This window comes from Balaenoptera physalus, assembly GCF_965194825.1.
Source record: "Balaenoptera physalus genome assembly, chromosome: 16".
Taxonomy (NCBI): Eukaryota; Metazoa; Chordata; class Mammalia; order Artiodactyla; family Balaenopteridae; genus Balaenoptera; species Balaenoptera physalus.
This window is the reverse complement of record NC_138898.1, coordinates 18,369,586-18,385,636: the sequence shown is the minus strand read 5'-3', so window position 1 is coordinate 18,385,636 and position 16,051 is coordinate 18,369,586. Positions and strand designations below refer to the sequence as shown.

The following is a 16,051-nucleotide window of genomic DNA, read 5'->3' as shown; positions in this document are numbered from 1 at the left end:
CTCATATAGCCAATATACAATGATGAAGTAGGGTTAGGAAAACAATCATAAAAAAATCTCATCTGGACAGCGGGGAAGGTGAAACACAGAACAGCAAATGCCCCCTAATGATTGATCAAACCCCATTGCCCATCCAGTATGATTCCATCTCTTGGGCGAACTCTTTAGTTCATCAACTTTTGATGTCGTCTGGCATTACCATTTTGGATGTTCTTTCTTTTTCTTTTTCTTTTTCTTTTTGGTACAGATTCATAGGAAAAGCCAGATTTAAGAAATACTTTTGAGATTGAATTGACAGTTTTTATTTATTTATTTATTTATATTTATTTTATGGCTGTGTTGGGTCTTCGTTTCTGTGCGAGGGCTTTCTCTAGTTGTGGCAAGCGGAGGCCACTCTTCATCGCAGTGCGCGGGCCTCTCACTATCGCGGCCTCTCCTGTTGCAGAGCACAGGCTCCAGACGTGCAGGCTCAGCAATTGTGGCTCACGGGCCCAGCCGCTCCGCGGCACGTGGGATCTTCCCAGACCAGGGCTCGAACCCATGTCCCCTGCATTGGCAGGCAGATTCTCAACCACTGCGCCACCAGGGAAGCCCTGGATGTTCTTTCTTATCCATGATCCTCCCTTGACACATCTGAGGCGGGCCATTCAGAGCACGTTCTCCTTGTGGACTAGAAAGATTTTGAAACCCACTTCTTGATGGTACATGGCAAGTCAATTCTTTGTCAAACACCCACAGCCAGCTCTCTTTCTCTTAGAAATAAAAATTTAAACCTGAAGATTCTGTTTTGAATTTAGTTCTGTGCTTTGCTCGTTACTCTCTCTTTCAACTTAGTGGCAGCTAACTAGTTGCACCTAAAACAAAGACTTCATTCATCTAATCATTTCTTAGAGGCTGGCGCCAATGTTCTGGCAAAATCATCTCTTAAAAGAAGGTGTTGAATACATTTGGGGGCCATGGTTTTATCTCCTACTAAGTATGGCACTACAGGGCTATCACTCCTAATAGCTGTATTTTGGGGGTAGAGAAGCAATTTTCAACCCTGAAAAACCCCAAGCAAATAAACTCCTAGTCAACTTAGATTGTAAACCGCAGGCAGAGTGTGCTTCAGTGCTAGCTGGCTAGCTTTATTTTGGATATATATCTCTTCTCTAGGATTTATATCTCTTCTCTGAAAACCACGAGCAGTGCTAACTCAGACCAACATACTCTATATATTATATATGTATTCCTCTAGCACTATAGCCTCATTGAATCTGTGTTCTATCTTCCAAAGCAGTGCAATACTATTTTGCCAAATATTTAGTCCCCGTGTAACAAGGATTACTAATTTTCCAACCTGCAATGTCTGAGTCAACATGGCCATCACCCAGTTAGTATTCTAAAGCCACATGGATATTTGTCTCTGTTATGTTCAGCACTCCACTTTAAGGTACCCAAATTAGGTGAGTCCGTGTTTACCAGAAATAGTGGCTTTAACAGGACAAATATTTTTTTCTTATGTAAAATGCTAGAAGTAGCCAATCCAGGTCCATAAGGAGGAAGTTCTGCTCCATGAAATCCTTAGGGACTCAGGATCTTTCTGTCTTTTTGCTTCACCAGCCTTCAAGGTGTTGCCCTTGTCCTTATACCTTTAGAAGCACCACAACACAGAGTGATTTGTCCTGGTTTGCCTGGGACTTTCTTGGTTTTAGCACTGAAAGTCCCATGCCCAGGGAAACCCCTCAGTACTGGGAAAACTGGTATAGTTGTTTGCTACTCTGTATCCACCCCAATTGGATGTACTGCAATACAGTCCCACAAGTTACGGGCTCATCCTTTCACAAGACTGCCCCCACTTTAGACAGCAGCTGCAAGGGGGTCCCCAGGCCACCTGAACTTCTGACCAGTTGGCTACCAGTCTAGGAGGTTCCCACAACTCCACACAGGGGTGATAATTTACTAGAATGATCCACAGAACTCACTGAAAGTATGATATTTATGATTATAATTTCAAAAGGATACACGTAGGGAGAGGTCTAGAAGGGTCCTGATGCAGAGCTTCCATGGCCAATGCCCACGGATTCAAGGGTGCATCACTCTCCCAGCACATCAGTGTGTGCACCAATCAGGAAGCTCCTCTGAGCTTTGGTGTTCAGAGTTTTTATTACATGGGCAAGATTGATTAAATCATTGGCCACGTGATCAAACTCAATATCCTGCCCACTGCCCTCTCCCCAGAAGTTGGGTGCTTAAAAGTCTTAGCCCTCTAATCATGTGCTTGGTCTTTCTAGTGACCAGCCCCTATCCTGAAGCTCTCTAGGGTTCCACCATGTGTCATTTCATTAGCATAATAGAGATGCTCCTGTCACTCAGGAAATCCCTAGGATCTTTGAAGCTCCATGCCAGGAACCTGGGACAAAGACCAGACAAATTATTTACTATACCACAGCCAACCTGCTGCCACCATGTCTATATTTCCATCAGCAGGAAGGTGAAAAGTGTCAAGAAGTCACTTTGAGGACATGATCAGAAAACTGTACATATTACTTTTGTTTACAGTCCACTGGCCAGAACTTCAGCACTGGCCATTCTAACTATGAGAGAGGCTGGGAAGGGTGGTCTTCATTCTGAGCAGCCGTGTGTGTGCCTACCTAGAAACCAGAGGTTTTATTATTACAGGAAAGAGGGGGCATAGATATAAAGCTACAGGTCCCAATCTAAGCCATATTTCTTTATTTGATAATTTATTAAGCCTACACATTTTCTTTGATGTCCTGTTTTAGCTTGTAGGATACTACAAGATTGGTATGCAATATTTTCATTGCTTCTCAGTTCCCAGTATTTTGTAATTTCCCTTGTGACTTCCTCTATATCCCATGGGTCACTTAAAGATTGTTTCTTAATTCACAAAATGATACTTTCCCTTTTAGTAAGCATTTTGTGGATTTAAAATTGAATTCTAGGCAGGACAGGAATAAAGACGCAGACGTAGAGAATGGACTTGAGGACACAGGGAGGGGGAAGGGTAAGCTGGGATGAAGTGAGAGAGTGGCATGGACATATATACACTACCAAATGTAAAATAGGTAGCTAGTGGGAAGCAGCCACATAGCACAGGGAGATCAGCTCGGTGCTTTGTGACCACCTAGAGGGGTGGGATAGGGAGGATGGGAGGGAGACGCAAGAGGGAGGAGATATGGGGATATATGTATATGTATAGCTGATTCACTCTGTTATAAAGCAGAAACTAACACACCATTGTAAAGCAATTATACTCCAATAAAGATGTTAAAAAAATTGAATTCTATTGCTATCATAGAATATGAACTTATGATATCAATTCTTTGAAATTTATTGACTGTCTTTGAGACTTACTACATGATCAATTTTTTAAAATTTTTGATGTGAGCTAAAAAAAATCTGTTGTCTGCAAGATTAAAATATGAACTCTCATCACTGCGTTGATCAAATGTCTATATCTATATATTTTTCCAAAAACATAGGATCATATTGTGTATATTATCTTGCAAAATTCTTTTAAAAATGTAATATTATAGAAATATTTCCATGTAAATACCTACAACTTGGTACACATCCTTAATTATTTCATCAGGATAAATTCCATGTGTGGAATTGCTCCTTCAAAGGGTAATTTTTTTTTCTAAAATAAATTACTTTCCTTTAATTTCACCTTTATATTACAATTAGGTTATTAAATTGATTTCTTTCATTTTTTTGGCCATGCCATGCGGAATGTGGGATCCTAGTTCCCCAACCAGGGATCAAACCCGCGCCCCCTGCATTTGAAGTGTGGAATCTTAACCACTGGACCGCCAGGGAAGTCCCTAAAGGGTATGCTTTTTAAAAAGGCTTCTTCTAATAATTTCCACGATTGTCAGTTTGCCTCCAAGACTGGTCAAACCAATTTTTACTCCCTTCAGTCCTATAGAACATTGTCCATTTCTTACACCATCCTGAGCATTGTGTATCATCATAATTTTATCTTTGCTGATGGTCAGAATACCTCCTTTTGCTAACGAGGAGATAGAAGCTTGAACATGTACAGCAGTTGGCAAAATAAAGCAGAGGGAGCTCCGGGAATGGATCCTGATGCTAATTTCCTGCCCAGGACACAGGGTAGAAAAAAGAGGAAATCCAGCTGTGCCTGTCTTTTATATCCAGAATTGTGAATTCTAGAATTTGTTTATTCTATCCAGCACTGACTGAGCTGAAATTTTGTGAAAGAGATGTCCTTCTCCAGAGGGATGAATCAAACCTGCCAATATCTAAGCCTCATGCAGGACACAGGAGCTTGACAAATATTTTTTAGGCAAATGTGTTTTCTTAGCTGGAAGCCAGAGAACAATCAAGTTTCTCTTTTGCTGGCTGTGTAGCTCAGCTGGGTCTTAGGAGCTCTGTTATCTGCCCAAATGTTTTTAGGATTTTCCTTCGGAAGCTGGCAGCAAAGGGACCACCCGCCTATCCCAGTTAAGGTTACTGGTCTTTTGGAAGCAGAAATGTAACCACTTAAGTGCAGAAAGTAAAATAACAATTGAATGTTCATACTTCTGGTCCCATTTGAGCCTCACACCACCCTGTGAGCTAAGAATGATTATTGTTCCCCTTTCATTAATGAGTACACTGAGGGTTAAAAAAGGCTAGGGAAATTTTGTTGTTTTACACAGCTAGAAAGAGGCCTTCCCTGACTACCTTCACTGTGTAACCTGCTGTCCCTGGCCAGTCACCATCAACATTACTCTATTTTCTTAATATCACTGATCACAATGTGCAATTATTGCCAACTTTCTTTGTTTACTTATTGTGATAGACAGTCTCCAATATGGCACCCAGTGATCCACACCTTCCAGTATTCATGCCATTGTGCAGTCTCTTCCTACTTTGAATCATGCTGGTCTGTGTGACAGAATGTAGAAGAAATGACGTATGACTTTCAGGCTTACATCAGAAAGGGCATAACTCTGCCCTGCTTTGGGAATCCAGCAGCCTTGCCATGGGGACACTCAAGCATCTCAGGGAGAGACCCACATGAAGAGTAACTGGGGCCTCCTGCCAACAACCAGGATGAACTTGCCAGCCATGTGAATGGCCCACCTTGGGCATGGATCCAACAGTCCATGTGAAGGACTTCCCGGTGAAGCCTTCAGATGACTGCAGCCCAGATGACTTTAACTGCAATCTCACAAGAGACCTTCAGCCAGAACCACCCAGTCAAGCTGCTCCTGAGTGCCTGACCCATATGTGATCCCATTTGAGATACTGGAATTGAAAATGTGATACACAATGAATGTTTATTGTTGTTTGAAGCAATTTGTTATACAGCAATAGATAACCTAAGACAATCTGTCTATTCCCCCTGGCAGACTGTAAACTCTGTGAGGTCAGGGCCCATGCTCTGATTCACCACTCTCACACCTGGAATGATGACAAGCGCACAGCAGCAACGTAATACATATTTAGTAGCTAATGAATCACTGAAAATGGTAGAGAGAGGATGAAAATCTTCATGCTGTCTCCTCACTTCTGGCCCCTTCCCACAGCACTCTATTGCTTCTCTTTCCTCACAGAGTTGAGTCACACAGCCGCCTGGGGGGTGGGCTTTTTCCTGTTGCCTACACAGCAATTCATAGTTAATTAAACCTTTGCATAAACAGAACAAGGGAGGATGTAAAAGTAATGAGCTGACAGCCCAGTGTGTATTATGTGGGGCTGAGGAGAGAATTTAATTTAGAGAAGAATTATGCACAGGCGGAAGAGCAGTCCATTAAAACAAACCAACTGTCTGGAAAGAGAGAAAACAAAAATGGATTCTGCATCCTGTGAAATAAATAGCGAAGCTGCACATTCAGGGCGCTTTGGGATCTTCAGAGATGAGACTTAGGATGAGTGGGAAAGGGACACGCTGGGTTGGGGGGGGCAGAAGGGGGCCCCTTCAGTTGTCCCGTGTGAGTTGCAAGATGTGTCTTGCTGGAGCTTAGTTCTCCTACTAGGATTGCTTTACTCACAACCTATCTGTCTTAGTGTGGGTTTCCCGCAGAGTAGACTGAGCTGTGGATTCAAGTGCAGGCATTTTATTGGGAGTTGTAAAGAATACAAGTAGATGGGGAGTTAATCTAAAAAGGAAAGGTAGTAAATAGAGAATGAGTTATTAATCCAGCTACCATCCTAGGCAACTGGAGATTAATTCCATGGGGAAATTTTGAGAGACCTCGAAAAACACACACATCAGATTTATCTCAAAGGGTGAGGGAGCTGAGATAGTTATACCTCCATACTCATCGGGGGATATTAACTCTCAGGTGCTGGGTGGATACACACAGTGACAAAAAGCCTGAAGGCAGGCCACTGGCAAAGATGTAGGTGTCAGCACTGCAAGTAAGGCTGATGTGCACAGAAATGGGAAGGGGTCTTGGGGATTATGGCCAGGGCATTGAAGAGAATTGACTACATCATCCCTGACTTCTGAAGAACTTTGCAAATTTGGCTTGTGGGCCCCCAGATTCCAAAGAACCAGAGGTGCTCACTGACTTCATTGGCCACCTCTATATCCCTGATCAAATCAGTTCCCAAGTTCTGCCACTACTCTTTTGTCATTTTTAATATTCTCTCTTCATTCTCATTATCTTAACTTCATTTTACCTGGATCATTCGTTCACTCCACAAAGACTTATTTCTTGCCCCCTGAGCGATGTGCTGGGGACACAGAGTGAACAAACACAGATGTGGAAGTGACAGTCTGGCCTTTATTTTTATTTTTTTAATTTTATTTATTTTTTAAAAAAATTATTTATTTATTTTTGGCCACGTTGGGTCTTTGTTGCTGTGCTCGGGCTTTCTCTAGTTGCGGCAAGAGGGGGCTACACTTTGTTGTGGTGCGCGGGCTTCTCACTGCGGTGGCTTCTCATTGCGGTGGCTTCTCTTGTTGCGGAGCATGGGCTCTAGGTGTGCGGGCTTCAGTAGTTGTGGCACGTGGGCTCAGTAGTTGTGGCACGTGGGCTCAGTAGTTGTGGCTTGTGGGCTCTAGATCGCAGGCTCAGTAGTTGTGGTGCACGGGCTTAGTTGCTCCACGGAATGTGGGATCTTCCTGGACCAGGGCTCGAACCCATGTCCCCTGCATTGGCAAGTGGATTCTTAACCACTATGCCACCAGGGAAGTCCCCCAGCCTGGGCTTTAGAATCCATAGTAACTCTTTAACATGCTCCCAGAAGAAACAAGTTGGAGTACAGGATTTACCAAAACCACTCAACTGTGCAAGGCTCCCAAAATTTAGACTACAGTCCCAGAACATCCCAGGAGATAACAAGCTCCTAACTCAGCCATTCTGTCAGAGGTATTGCAATAACCATGGTTTGGGGCAATCTAATCGTTTTTCTGATTTGTCTGCAGCCTGAGTCCTCTTCCTTCTCTAATTCTAAAGTATTTACTGCAAGGAGGCACAAGCATGCTATCACCCTTCCAGAAACTTTATGGGGTAGATATCAAATTAGTACCTTAAAATAAAGCCCAATTCATAATGATATCTATGATATACACTGAAACTAAAAAGAAGTGAAGAAAACAACCATGTTGAATTTTTTAGAGACAAGTTAATGCCCAGTTAATCAGCACATGCCAAGGGAAGAACACAATGTTCATTCGTTCATTCATTCATTCAATGAAGAAACATTTATTGAGCACTTATTATGTGCCAGGCTCTATGCTAAACACTGAAAATTAGCAATCAATAAAGCAAGATGACATTTGAGGTCAGGAGGGCCAGATCATATAGGTTTTGGTGAGGCACTTGGATTTTGTTCTATGTGAGATGCTATGACCCAAGTTCTTCACTCCTCCTTATATGCATGACTGTTGTCATGTAACTTAGTGAAGTAGGAGATAGATGGGCCCCTGGGCCAGACAGCTTGTGTTTGTCAAATGGAGCAAAACTGAAGTTTTGTCCTTAGCTAGACAAGAATGCTGCCCATTTCCCTTCCTCCATTGATATGGAGGGAATGAACTAGCAGTGGGGAATCTGTTGCAGCAAAAATAGAAATGAGACTTTTCTGATAAACAAGAAAAATAAGGGAACAACGAACAGGCTGGGGAAACAACATAAACAGGCCTGAAAGAGTTAAGCAATCTTGATTATTCTTAGGCTGTTACTACTAACAAACACTTGTAGCTAGACTTGTCCTTAACAGAGCTGATTACTCTCTGACTCCATGTGAATTACCCTTTGCACCTGGCATTTCTTCTCCCCCTACACTCCCTTGTAGCACTCTTCATTTCAGAAAGAAGGTCATGGCCTATAACTTCAGGGACATCAGACCCAGTTGCTGAGCCGCCTGATGCCAGCTTTGGCCATGAATTTGCAGAACAAAGAAATGCAAGACCTTCGTTACTTTGAGCCTTATACTTACTTACCTCAGACCATGAGCCCCAGGCTATATAACCTTTCCCTATTCCCCAGGGAAGGGGGGGGCGGGGCACAGTTCTTGAGGTGTTAGCCTGCTGTGTTACTCCCTTTGCCAGGCAAAGATTAAAGCCATTTTCCTCGTTCCTCCAAAACTCTGTCTCCATATTTCTTTTCAGCATCGGTGCACAGAGAGCCAAGATTTTGGCATCATTAGCACTGCCTTTCCATATGATTCTGGGCCTGGCCGTGTCACTTGCTTTCAACAATGGTATGTTAGCAAACAGAAATCAGGTGCAGGCTTGAGAAACACTTGCCTGATTGGGCTTACTCACTCTTGCTCCTCTGCCTTGGCCAGCCTGCTGGAGGATGCAACTATGGAGCAGTGGCTGGGGCAATCCAATATCCCAGCTGAGGGATCTAACAACGTGCAGCTGACCCCTTGGGTATATTGCCTGAACCCAACCAACATCAGCTGAGCCCAACCCAATCAGCAGAACCTCTCATATTCGTGGTTATATCCCACTGGGGTTTTGTGGTTGTTTGCTATCTAGTATTATTGGGGCGATAGATAACAGATACAGACGGAAAATCATTGGAGGGTTTGAAGCCGAGAGAGATATTGTCTTATCAATGTTTTCAAAAGAATTCTCTGGTTGCAGTATAAATAATACATTATAATGTGGCAAGGATAGAATCAGGGAATTTAAAATTATTCAAATATCAATGACAATCTTTGGGTGGACTCAGAGTACACAATGACATTTTCTTAACATTTTCACGAGAAAATAATAGTTTCATTTGGGGAGGTCCAGGACCTTGCAAATATCATGATAGGATATTGAACACTTAAGCGCTCCTATTTCAACTGCAGTCAATGTCTTTTACCTGGGATAACTTCCTTTAACTGTTAAACACCATTTCTTTGGAGAAACCATTACTTCCCTGACACTCCCAGATGAGATTAGGTCACCCTGTTGTAAAGCCTTCTCCCAACACTTACCATAATTGCGATACAAATTATATAATTTGTTTAATATCTACCTTATCTCACTGGAAGCTCCAGGAGGGCAGGGACCATGCCTGTCTTCTTTAGTTCTATATCCCTTGCACAGTGCCTAGCACACAGAGGGCTCTCAATAAATATTTATTATGTTAGTGATACAGTGTAACTCCTATTAGAAAAGTTACATACTGTATTAGCTAGTGTAGGCTAGGCTGCAGTAATGGAACACAATAAAATGTCTTTACAAATTTTTAACATATAATTTAAAATTTATAGAAAAGTTGCAAGAATTGAACAAAGGATTTCTGTATACTCTTAATCTGATTCTCCAATTGTTACTATTTTATCATATTTGCCTTATTCTTTCTCTCTCTCTGTGTCTCTCTGTGTACTTTTCTGAACCATTTGAGAGTAAGCGCAGATAGCATGGCTAATTACTTCTAAATATTGCAATACTTCAGTGTGTATTTTCCCCAAAGACTCTTTTACCTGACCCCAGTAGAAATATAAAAACAATGACATTAACATTGATACAGTAATACTATGCAATCCACAGATTCATTCAAATCTTGCCAATTACCTCAATAAACATCCTTTATAAGCACCCTTGTGTTTCTGGTCCAGGATCCTGCATTGCATTAAGTTGTCACATCTCTTTAGTCCACTTCAGTCTGGAATAGTCCCTCAGTTTTTTGTCTTTCATATCTTTGTCTTTCATACCTTTGACATTTGTAAGGAGCACAGGCCAGATACTTTCTAGAATGTTTCTCAGATTATTCCCTTTGTCTGATGTTTCTTCATGATTAAACTCTGGTCATACATTCATCTGTAGATATTAAGCATTGTGAGTTCATGGTGACATCTCCAATTCCAATCTAGTTCCTAGCCTCCCTCCTTTCCATATTTGTATGTTCCTTCTCTGACAGCGAGAAACCTGGCTTGCCTTATGCCCAGTCTGGTCACTTCTTTTCCCAGCTGCCCTGTGTGCTACCAGTCTCCTGATTATACAGACCAGCTCCTCTGCCTTGATTCCTACACATGTCACCCTTATGGGCTGTGTCCTCCCCCATTTCACTGTGGCCTTGCTGGACAACCCCTCTCCAGCACCGCCCCCCGCCCCCGCCGCCCCAGTCCCAACAGGCATGGCGTGAGCCCAGACCCCAATTTCTCAGTGGTCATGCAGGCCAAGTGAGCATCCTGACTCCAGACCCCCTCGCTGTTACTGCCAGGTGTTTATTTTGCACGCACATAACAGTCGTGGGCAGATGGAGAGCTCCATGGTGTTGGAGGAGGTCAGGAAGAGGACATGACCGCAGGTTGACTTGTGAGCTGGGCCAGGGCAATCAGAGGCTCCTCCCCCCTCCCCCCTCCGTCCTTGGAATGTAAGTTCCGCCAGCCACTCCCACTGTGGGAGCCATTTTCAAGGACGCAGCCCTCAGAGAGTAAGGTGTTGAGACCATCTGGACGGTGTACGTGGCTGAACCCCATTAAGGCCTCTATTTAAACATTTAAGATTCTGATGGGCGGGTGCAGAGATCTTGCGGCGCTGGAGACAAGCTTCCTAAGTAAGTTTCCTTGCTTATTAAATCGGCTACCTGCCAATCTGGAGTGGCCACCTCCGTCTGCGGTCTCTCCTTGTATGCGGACCGGTTTCAGATTTCACCTGCGAAACTCCCGAGGTTCTGGACCAACAGAAATTATTTACACAGATAGCTTGAATTCGACAGGTGAAATCACAGCCTACTACTCTCCTCTTCCTGGACTTTCCTGTCCGCAGCCTTATTCTGATTAGAGAAATCCCATTTTAGTGACACTGAGGTTTTCAGGTGGCTCTGGTTCACTTTTTACTTCAAACTTTCCATCTTTCCCTGTCCCCATCTCCTTTAATGGGAGAGACTCTTTAATCTGACCAATCCCCCATGCAGGGTGGTTGTGTGTGGACTGCTGCCTTTAAAATTGCCTTTTAACTTTCTCTTCCAGGTTTAGGCAGCATGGAACAGTATTATCAAGATGGGATTTGGAGTCGCAGAGTTCTGGGTTCAAATTCCAGCAGCACTGCTTCCTGGCTGTGTGACCCTGGGTGAGTCATTTCCCTCTTCTGAACCTTGTTTCCTTACCTGTAAAAAATAGTCTACTTCATAAGGTGGTGGTTAGGATTAGATAATATAATATGTAGAAAGTGCTCAATTCAATTCAATGCTGGCAGTTGCTCTCTTGCTCCTTTGTTGGTCCGCTTGTTCTAATAAGGATGTTGGAATGTGCCATCCACATAGTAAACGTTTTAATATGTTGTCCAAATGCAATGGATTAAAAATTATGCTGAAAGCCCTCCCCTCACCTTGGCTGCCAGTAACTGACCTGTCCACCCGTGAGCATGCGCTCACCTGAACATGGGCAGGAATCTGCACCAGCCACCCCCCTTCTGAGCATTGCACCGGCAGGCAGCCCAGACTTTAGCTGCGGAGCAGTAGAGCAGCCGGTGTCTCCGGAGCCCCCAAGCAGGGCCAGTATCAGAGATGAGGGGTCTTTTAATTGAGACTCTGGCCGTGAAGAAGATCTCATTATAAGGCAGACCTTGGAGCAAGTATTTGAAGGCTTGGGGAGGGCAGGGTACTCCTGTTGGGAAGACCACTCTTGCCTGTCAGGACTCGGCTCTGATAGGTACCAAGGAGGCTGTCAAAACTCCCTCTGAACTGGAACTTGGACACAAGGACCAGTGTTTCCTGGTAACCAACCACCCATGCAGGTCGAACTCCCTGGCTCCCTCCTTGGAGCTGGTGCCTGTGTCTCCCCTTCCTGTCTACCCCCCTTTAACCTGGGGGCAGGGTGGAGAGAGAGGACTTGGGGAGCCCCAGCCCTTACTGGAGTATCAGCACATGCTGGCTAAGGCTGGATGTTACATGCACCCTCCAATGCTGCCCATGAGATACTCAGAGATCGTGGATTGATTTTCAGATGATGGACCATTTAATGGGCCTCCTCAGGTGTGAGTGGGAAAACTCAGGACCACTGGATTTGATCCTGGCTTAATGGGGTGGTTTGGGCTGATGACTCACCTTTCTTCCATGCTGGGGGCTTCTGTGCAGAGAAAGCAGCAGGCAAATTAACCTCATAGGCTGACTTGAAATTACCATGGCCACTGACAGTTACACTGAGCTGAGTGAAAAGGCAGGCCCTCGCTGCCTTGTGAACCTGGCGGTGTTGATATGGAAACCAGAATTCTGCTATCCCTCTGGTTCCCTGGGGGCAGGAGGTGTCCGCTGGGAGTAGAGGGGCCAGGCCAGACTAGGGGTGTGCAGGTAAAGAGGTAGAAAACACGAGCTTTGGTAGGTGAGGTTAGGAGGTGAGCTGGGAAAATCCCACTTCCTGAGGTGGAGACTCAGTCTCCATTCTCAGCTGGGCTCAGACTTGAGCCGCCAGGAACCCTTCCTTCTGGAGATGTTCCGCTCCCCGGGGTTCGGAGCTGGCTGGGGCCAGGGTGGTGTCTTATGTATTCCCTCAGCGGAAATCAACAGTTTAGCTTAGCCGAGAAAACTCCTAGCAGAATGGGGTCCTGGCTGACTTCAACCCTCAAATAAGTCTGCGGCAACACAGAGCAGCAGCAGGACTTGTGAGCTGGTTCTGCTCTGACTTGTACACGTTTGGACCTCTCATGTTTCCCTGACATGGAAAATGGCATGAATGATGATAATACTACTCCCATTTACCTACAAGGCTCTTTTGAGGGTGAAAAATAATAATGACCTGTGGAAACATTTTATAGTCTTTGCTGCCTTCAGACTCAGGAGGCTTGGTGGACCTGCGCTTCAGGGAACAGTGGCTGGTGGTGGCCCCTGCTTCTAGTGTAAAATGCAAGGGTCTAATCTGGAGACCTAAGGCTGGCTTGATGCATCTTCTGTTTCCTGCTTTCTCTATTTCTCTGTGTTATCGTAGGTCAGCTCCCCTGGCCCCAATTAAATTGTCAACTCTGTCTGAGGTGGGGACCATATCTCATTCGTTTCTGCAGCTTGGTTCTTCCTCCTGCCCCTCACTCTTTCCTACCCTGTGCCCTTTCTGGGGCAAGCACAGAACTTTGGGGGTTCTTTGGGGGTGGACAGTTCATGAACTTCAGGGGCTGTCAGAAGCACTGGGCGGTGGTGGTGGTGGTGTGGGGGAGGGGAGTGTGTGTTAGAACTTGATCCCTGGTAGGAATGCAATGATTATTACTTGCATCTGTGGCATTTTAAAATCTAACCAAGATTTATAATTATCTCAATGTCTCTGGCTCTTGTCTCTTTTGAGGGGGCCTCCCAGGAGCAGACCCTGAGAGGATTCGAGGCCAAGGAGTGTGTTTAGGAGGTGATCCCAGAAGCACCAGTAGGGGAGGGAAAGCGAGACGGGGGGTGGGGGGAAAGATGGCAGTAAAGGGTGCAGGGTTGAGAAAATTACCACTGCGGGCAGCTGGGGCTCGGCCCTGCTGGGGATCTTTGGGAGCCAGTGCAGAACAAACCTCATTGCTGCTCTCCCTCCCCCAAGGAACAAGGGAGCTGGGGTAGTTATCTCTTAATGCCCATCAGTGTGGGAGGAGGTCATTGAGAGGACGTGACTGCAGGTTGACCCTTGAGCTGGACCCGGGCAATTAGAGGCTCCTCACCCCTCCCCTGTCCTTGGAATGTGCGTTCTGCCCACTGTTCCCACAATGGGAGCTGTTCCAAGGACACAGCCTTGAGAGAGTAGTGTGCGTTTAGATCATCTGGATGGTTGTGTGTGACTGAACCCTGCTAAGACCTCGACATAAGCTTTAAGATTCTGGTGGGTGGGGAAGGAGATCCACTATCTTGCCGCGCACAAGACAAGCCTCGTATGTAAGTTCCCTTGCCACCTGCCAGTCTGGGGCGGTCTCTCCTTACCCTCTGTGTACAAGGACTAGTTGCAGATTTCACCCTGGAAGCTCCCGAGTTTGCAAACCTACAGTCAGGTCAAGGGCTGTTGGGGACATTAAGTCCCTGGGCTGGGCTGTAGTTCATGAACTTCAGGGGCTGTCAGAAGCACTCGGCGGTGGTGGTGGTGGTGTGGGGGAGGGAAGTGTGTGTTAAAAGTGCAGATTCAAGCTTCCAACCTGGAGGTGTCTAACTTGGGAGGCATAAGGGGGCCTGGAAATCTGCATTTCTAAGAACACCCCCCCCCACCCCCGCAGGTGATTCTGATGGCTCTTCTTTAAGACAAGGGTCATTTGTCTAGAGCGCTTTGCTTCGAGCAATGGTCAGCAAACGTTCTCTGTAAAGGAATGTGTAGTGAAGATACTAGGTCACGTGGTCTCTGCGGGCCGCTACTCAACTCTGCTATTGCCGTGTGCAAGCAGCCACAGACTATATGTAAACAAGTGGGCGTGGCTGTGCTACAATCAGACTTTATTTACGAAAACAGGGGGCAGGCTGGGTTGGGTCTGTGGGTCCTGGTTTGCCAATCCTAGTCTAGAGGAAAGAACATGGACTTAAGAATTAGACTCCAGTTTGCCTCCTGGCTTTGCTGCCAGTCAGCTGTGCAATTTCTAGGTGAGTCACGGTTTCTCTGACGCTCACGTTCCTCATCTGGATAATGCAGATGATAATTCCCAACTCTCCGAGTTGTTTTGAGGATAAATAGCATATACAGAATTCCTGCTATATTGAGGGGCTTAACCATGGCAGATTTCCCTATCTCCCCCTCCACTTCCCCCATGCCTGAAAGCCCATGGCTGATTTGCTTGGTGGGTAACTCACCAGGTGAACAAGGCTGAATTTGTAAGCTTAGACCCAGGTGATTCCTCATAACTCTGCCAGACTCCAGGGCCACTGAGATGACCCCCTTGGTCCAGGCCATCAGTTCAGATCTGAGGTGAATGGCAGGCAGAGAAGCTACAGGTGAGAAGGAAGTCTGACGATGCCTGGATCTGAGCCACACACTGTTTTACAAGCGTCTCAACCCCTCAGTTTGGCTCTGAGCTGCCCAGACAAGTGGGAAGGCATGTCAGTGACATGAACCACAGGAACCATGGAGGAAACCCAAACCTCAGGAGAGTTACACTGCTCGTCTCGGTAATGAAGGCATGGCGGATAAGGCCCCTAGCCCTATCATCAGATCCAAGACAATACTGGATTTCATGGGCTTTTTCTTAAGTCCCATAGGATAGGAAAGTGGACTGGATGCCAAAGTGAAGTTCAATATAAGCAATTCTTTGAGGGCCAAATCAGCATGGTCCTTTCATTCTCTGGTGATGTGGCCTAACTCAAGGATGGCACTTAGAATACCAGGAGGATAGAATGGGTGCTGTAGCCTTCAGACGCTCTTCCACAAATACTGAGCTCTTGATAATGACTGAGTGGCAGTGAGTTGGAAGTCAATTATTTGGGAAGTGACGATTTTATGAAGCTCATTAAGGACAGAGCTGTGTGCTTTTGACTGTCCACTGGGCTGGGGCAGTCTGATGAACTCTAATGAAGGTGCAGGATCTTTTCAATGATCCAGGCCTAAATGAAAGGCCGGGCCCCTCCCTAGTGAGGTAAGCCTAGGACATTCCTATTGGCAGGGTCAAGGGTCTTAGACCACCCTTATAATTTTACGTGATTTTAAACATGGGGCTTATGAAATGTCCAATTCAGACATAAGAGATTTCAAAACATCTAACTTTAAA

At 45.3% G+C, this 16,051-nt stretch overlaps 2 long non-coding RNA genes across 3 annotated transcripts in view; both read left to right on the top strand.

Moving 5' to 3' along the window:
* LOC309645405 overlaps nt 1-16,051 on the top strand; it is a 925,297-nt gene that overhangs the window by 225,581 nt on the left and 683,665 nt on the right. The gene's annotated exons all lie outside the window — the stretch shown is intronic.
* Nucleotides 933-16,051, top strand: part of LOC309645373 — a 247,706-nt gene continuing 232,587 nt past the window's right edge. For both annotated transcript variants that reach the window (XR_014254831.1, XR_014254832.1), the window contains exons 1-2: nt 933-10,964; nt 11,380-11,479. This is a non-coding gene — a long non-coding RNA (uncharacterized lncRNA). The remainder of the gene's footprint in view (nt 10,965-11,379; nt 11,480-16,051) is intronic.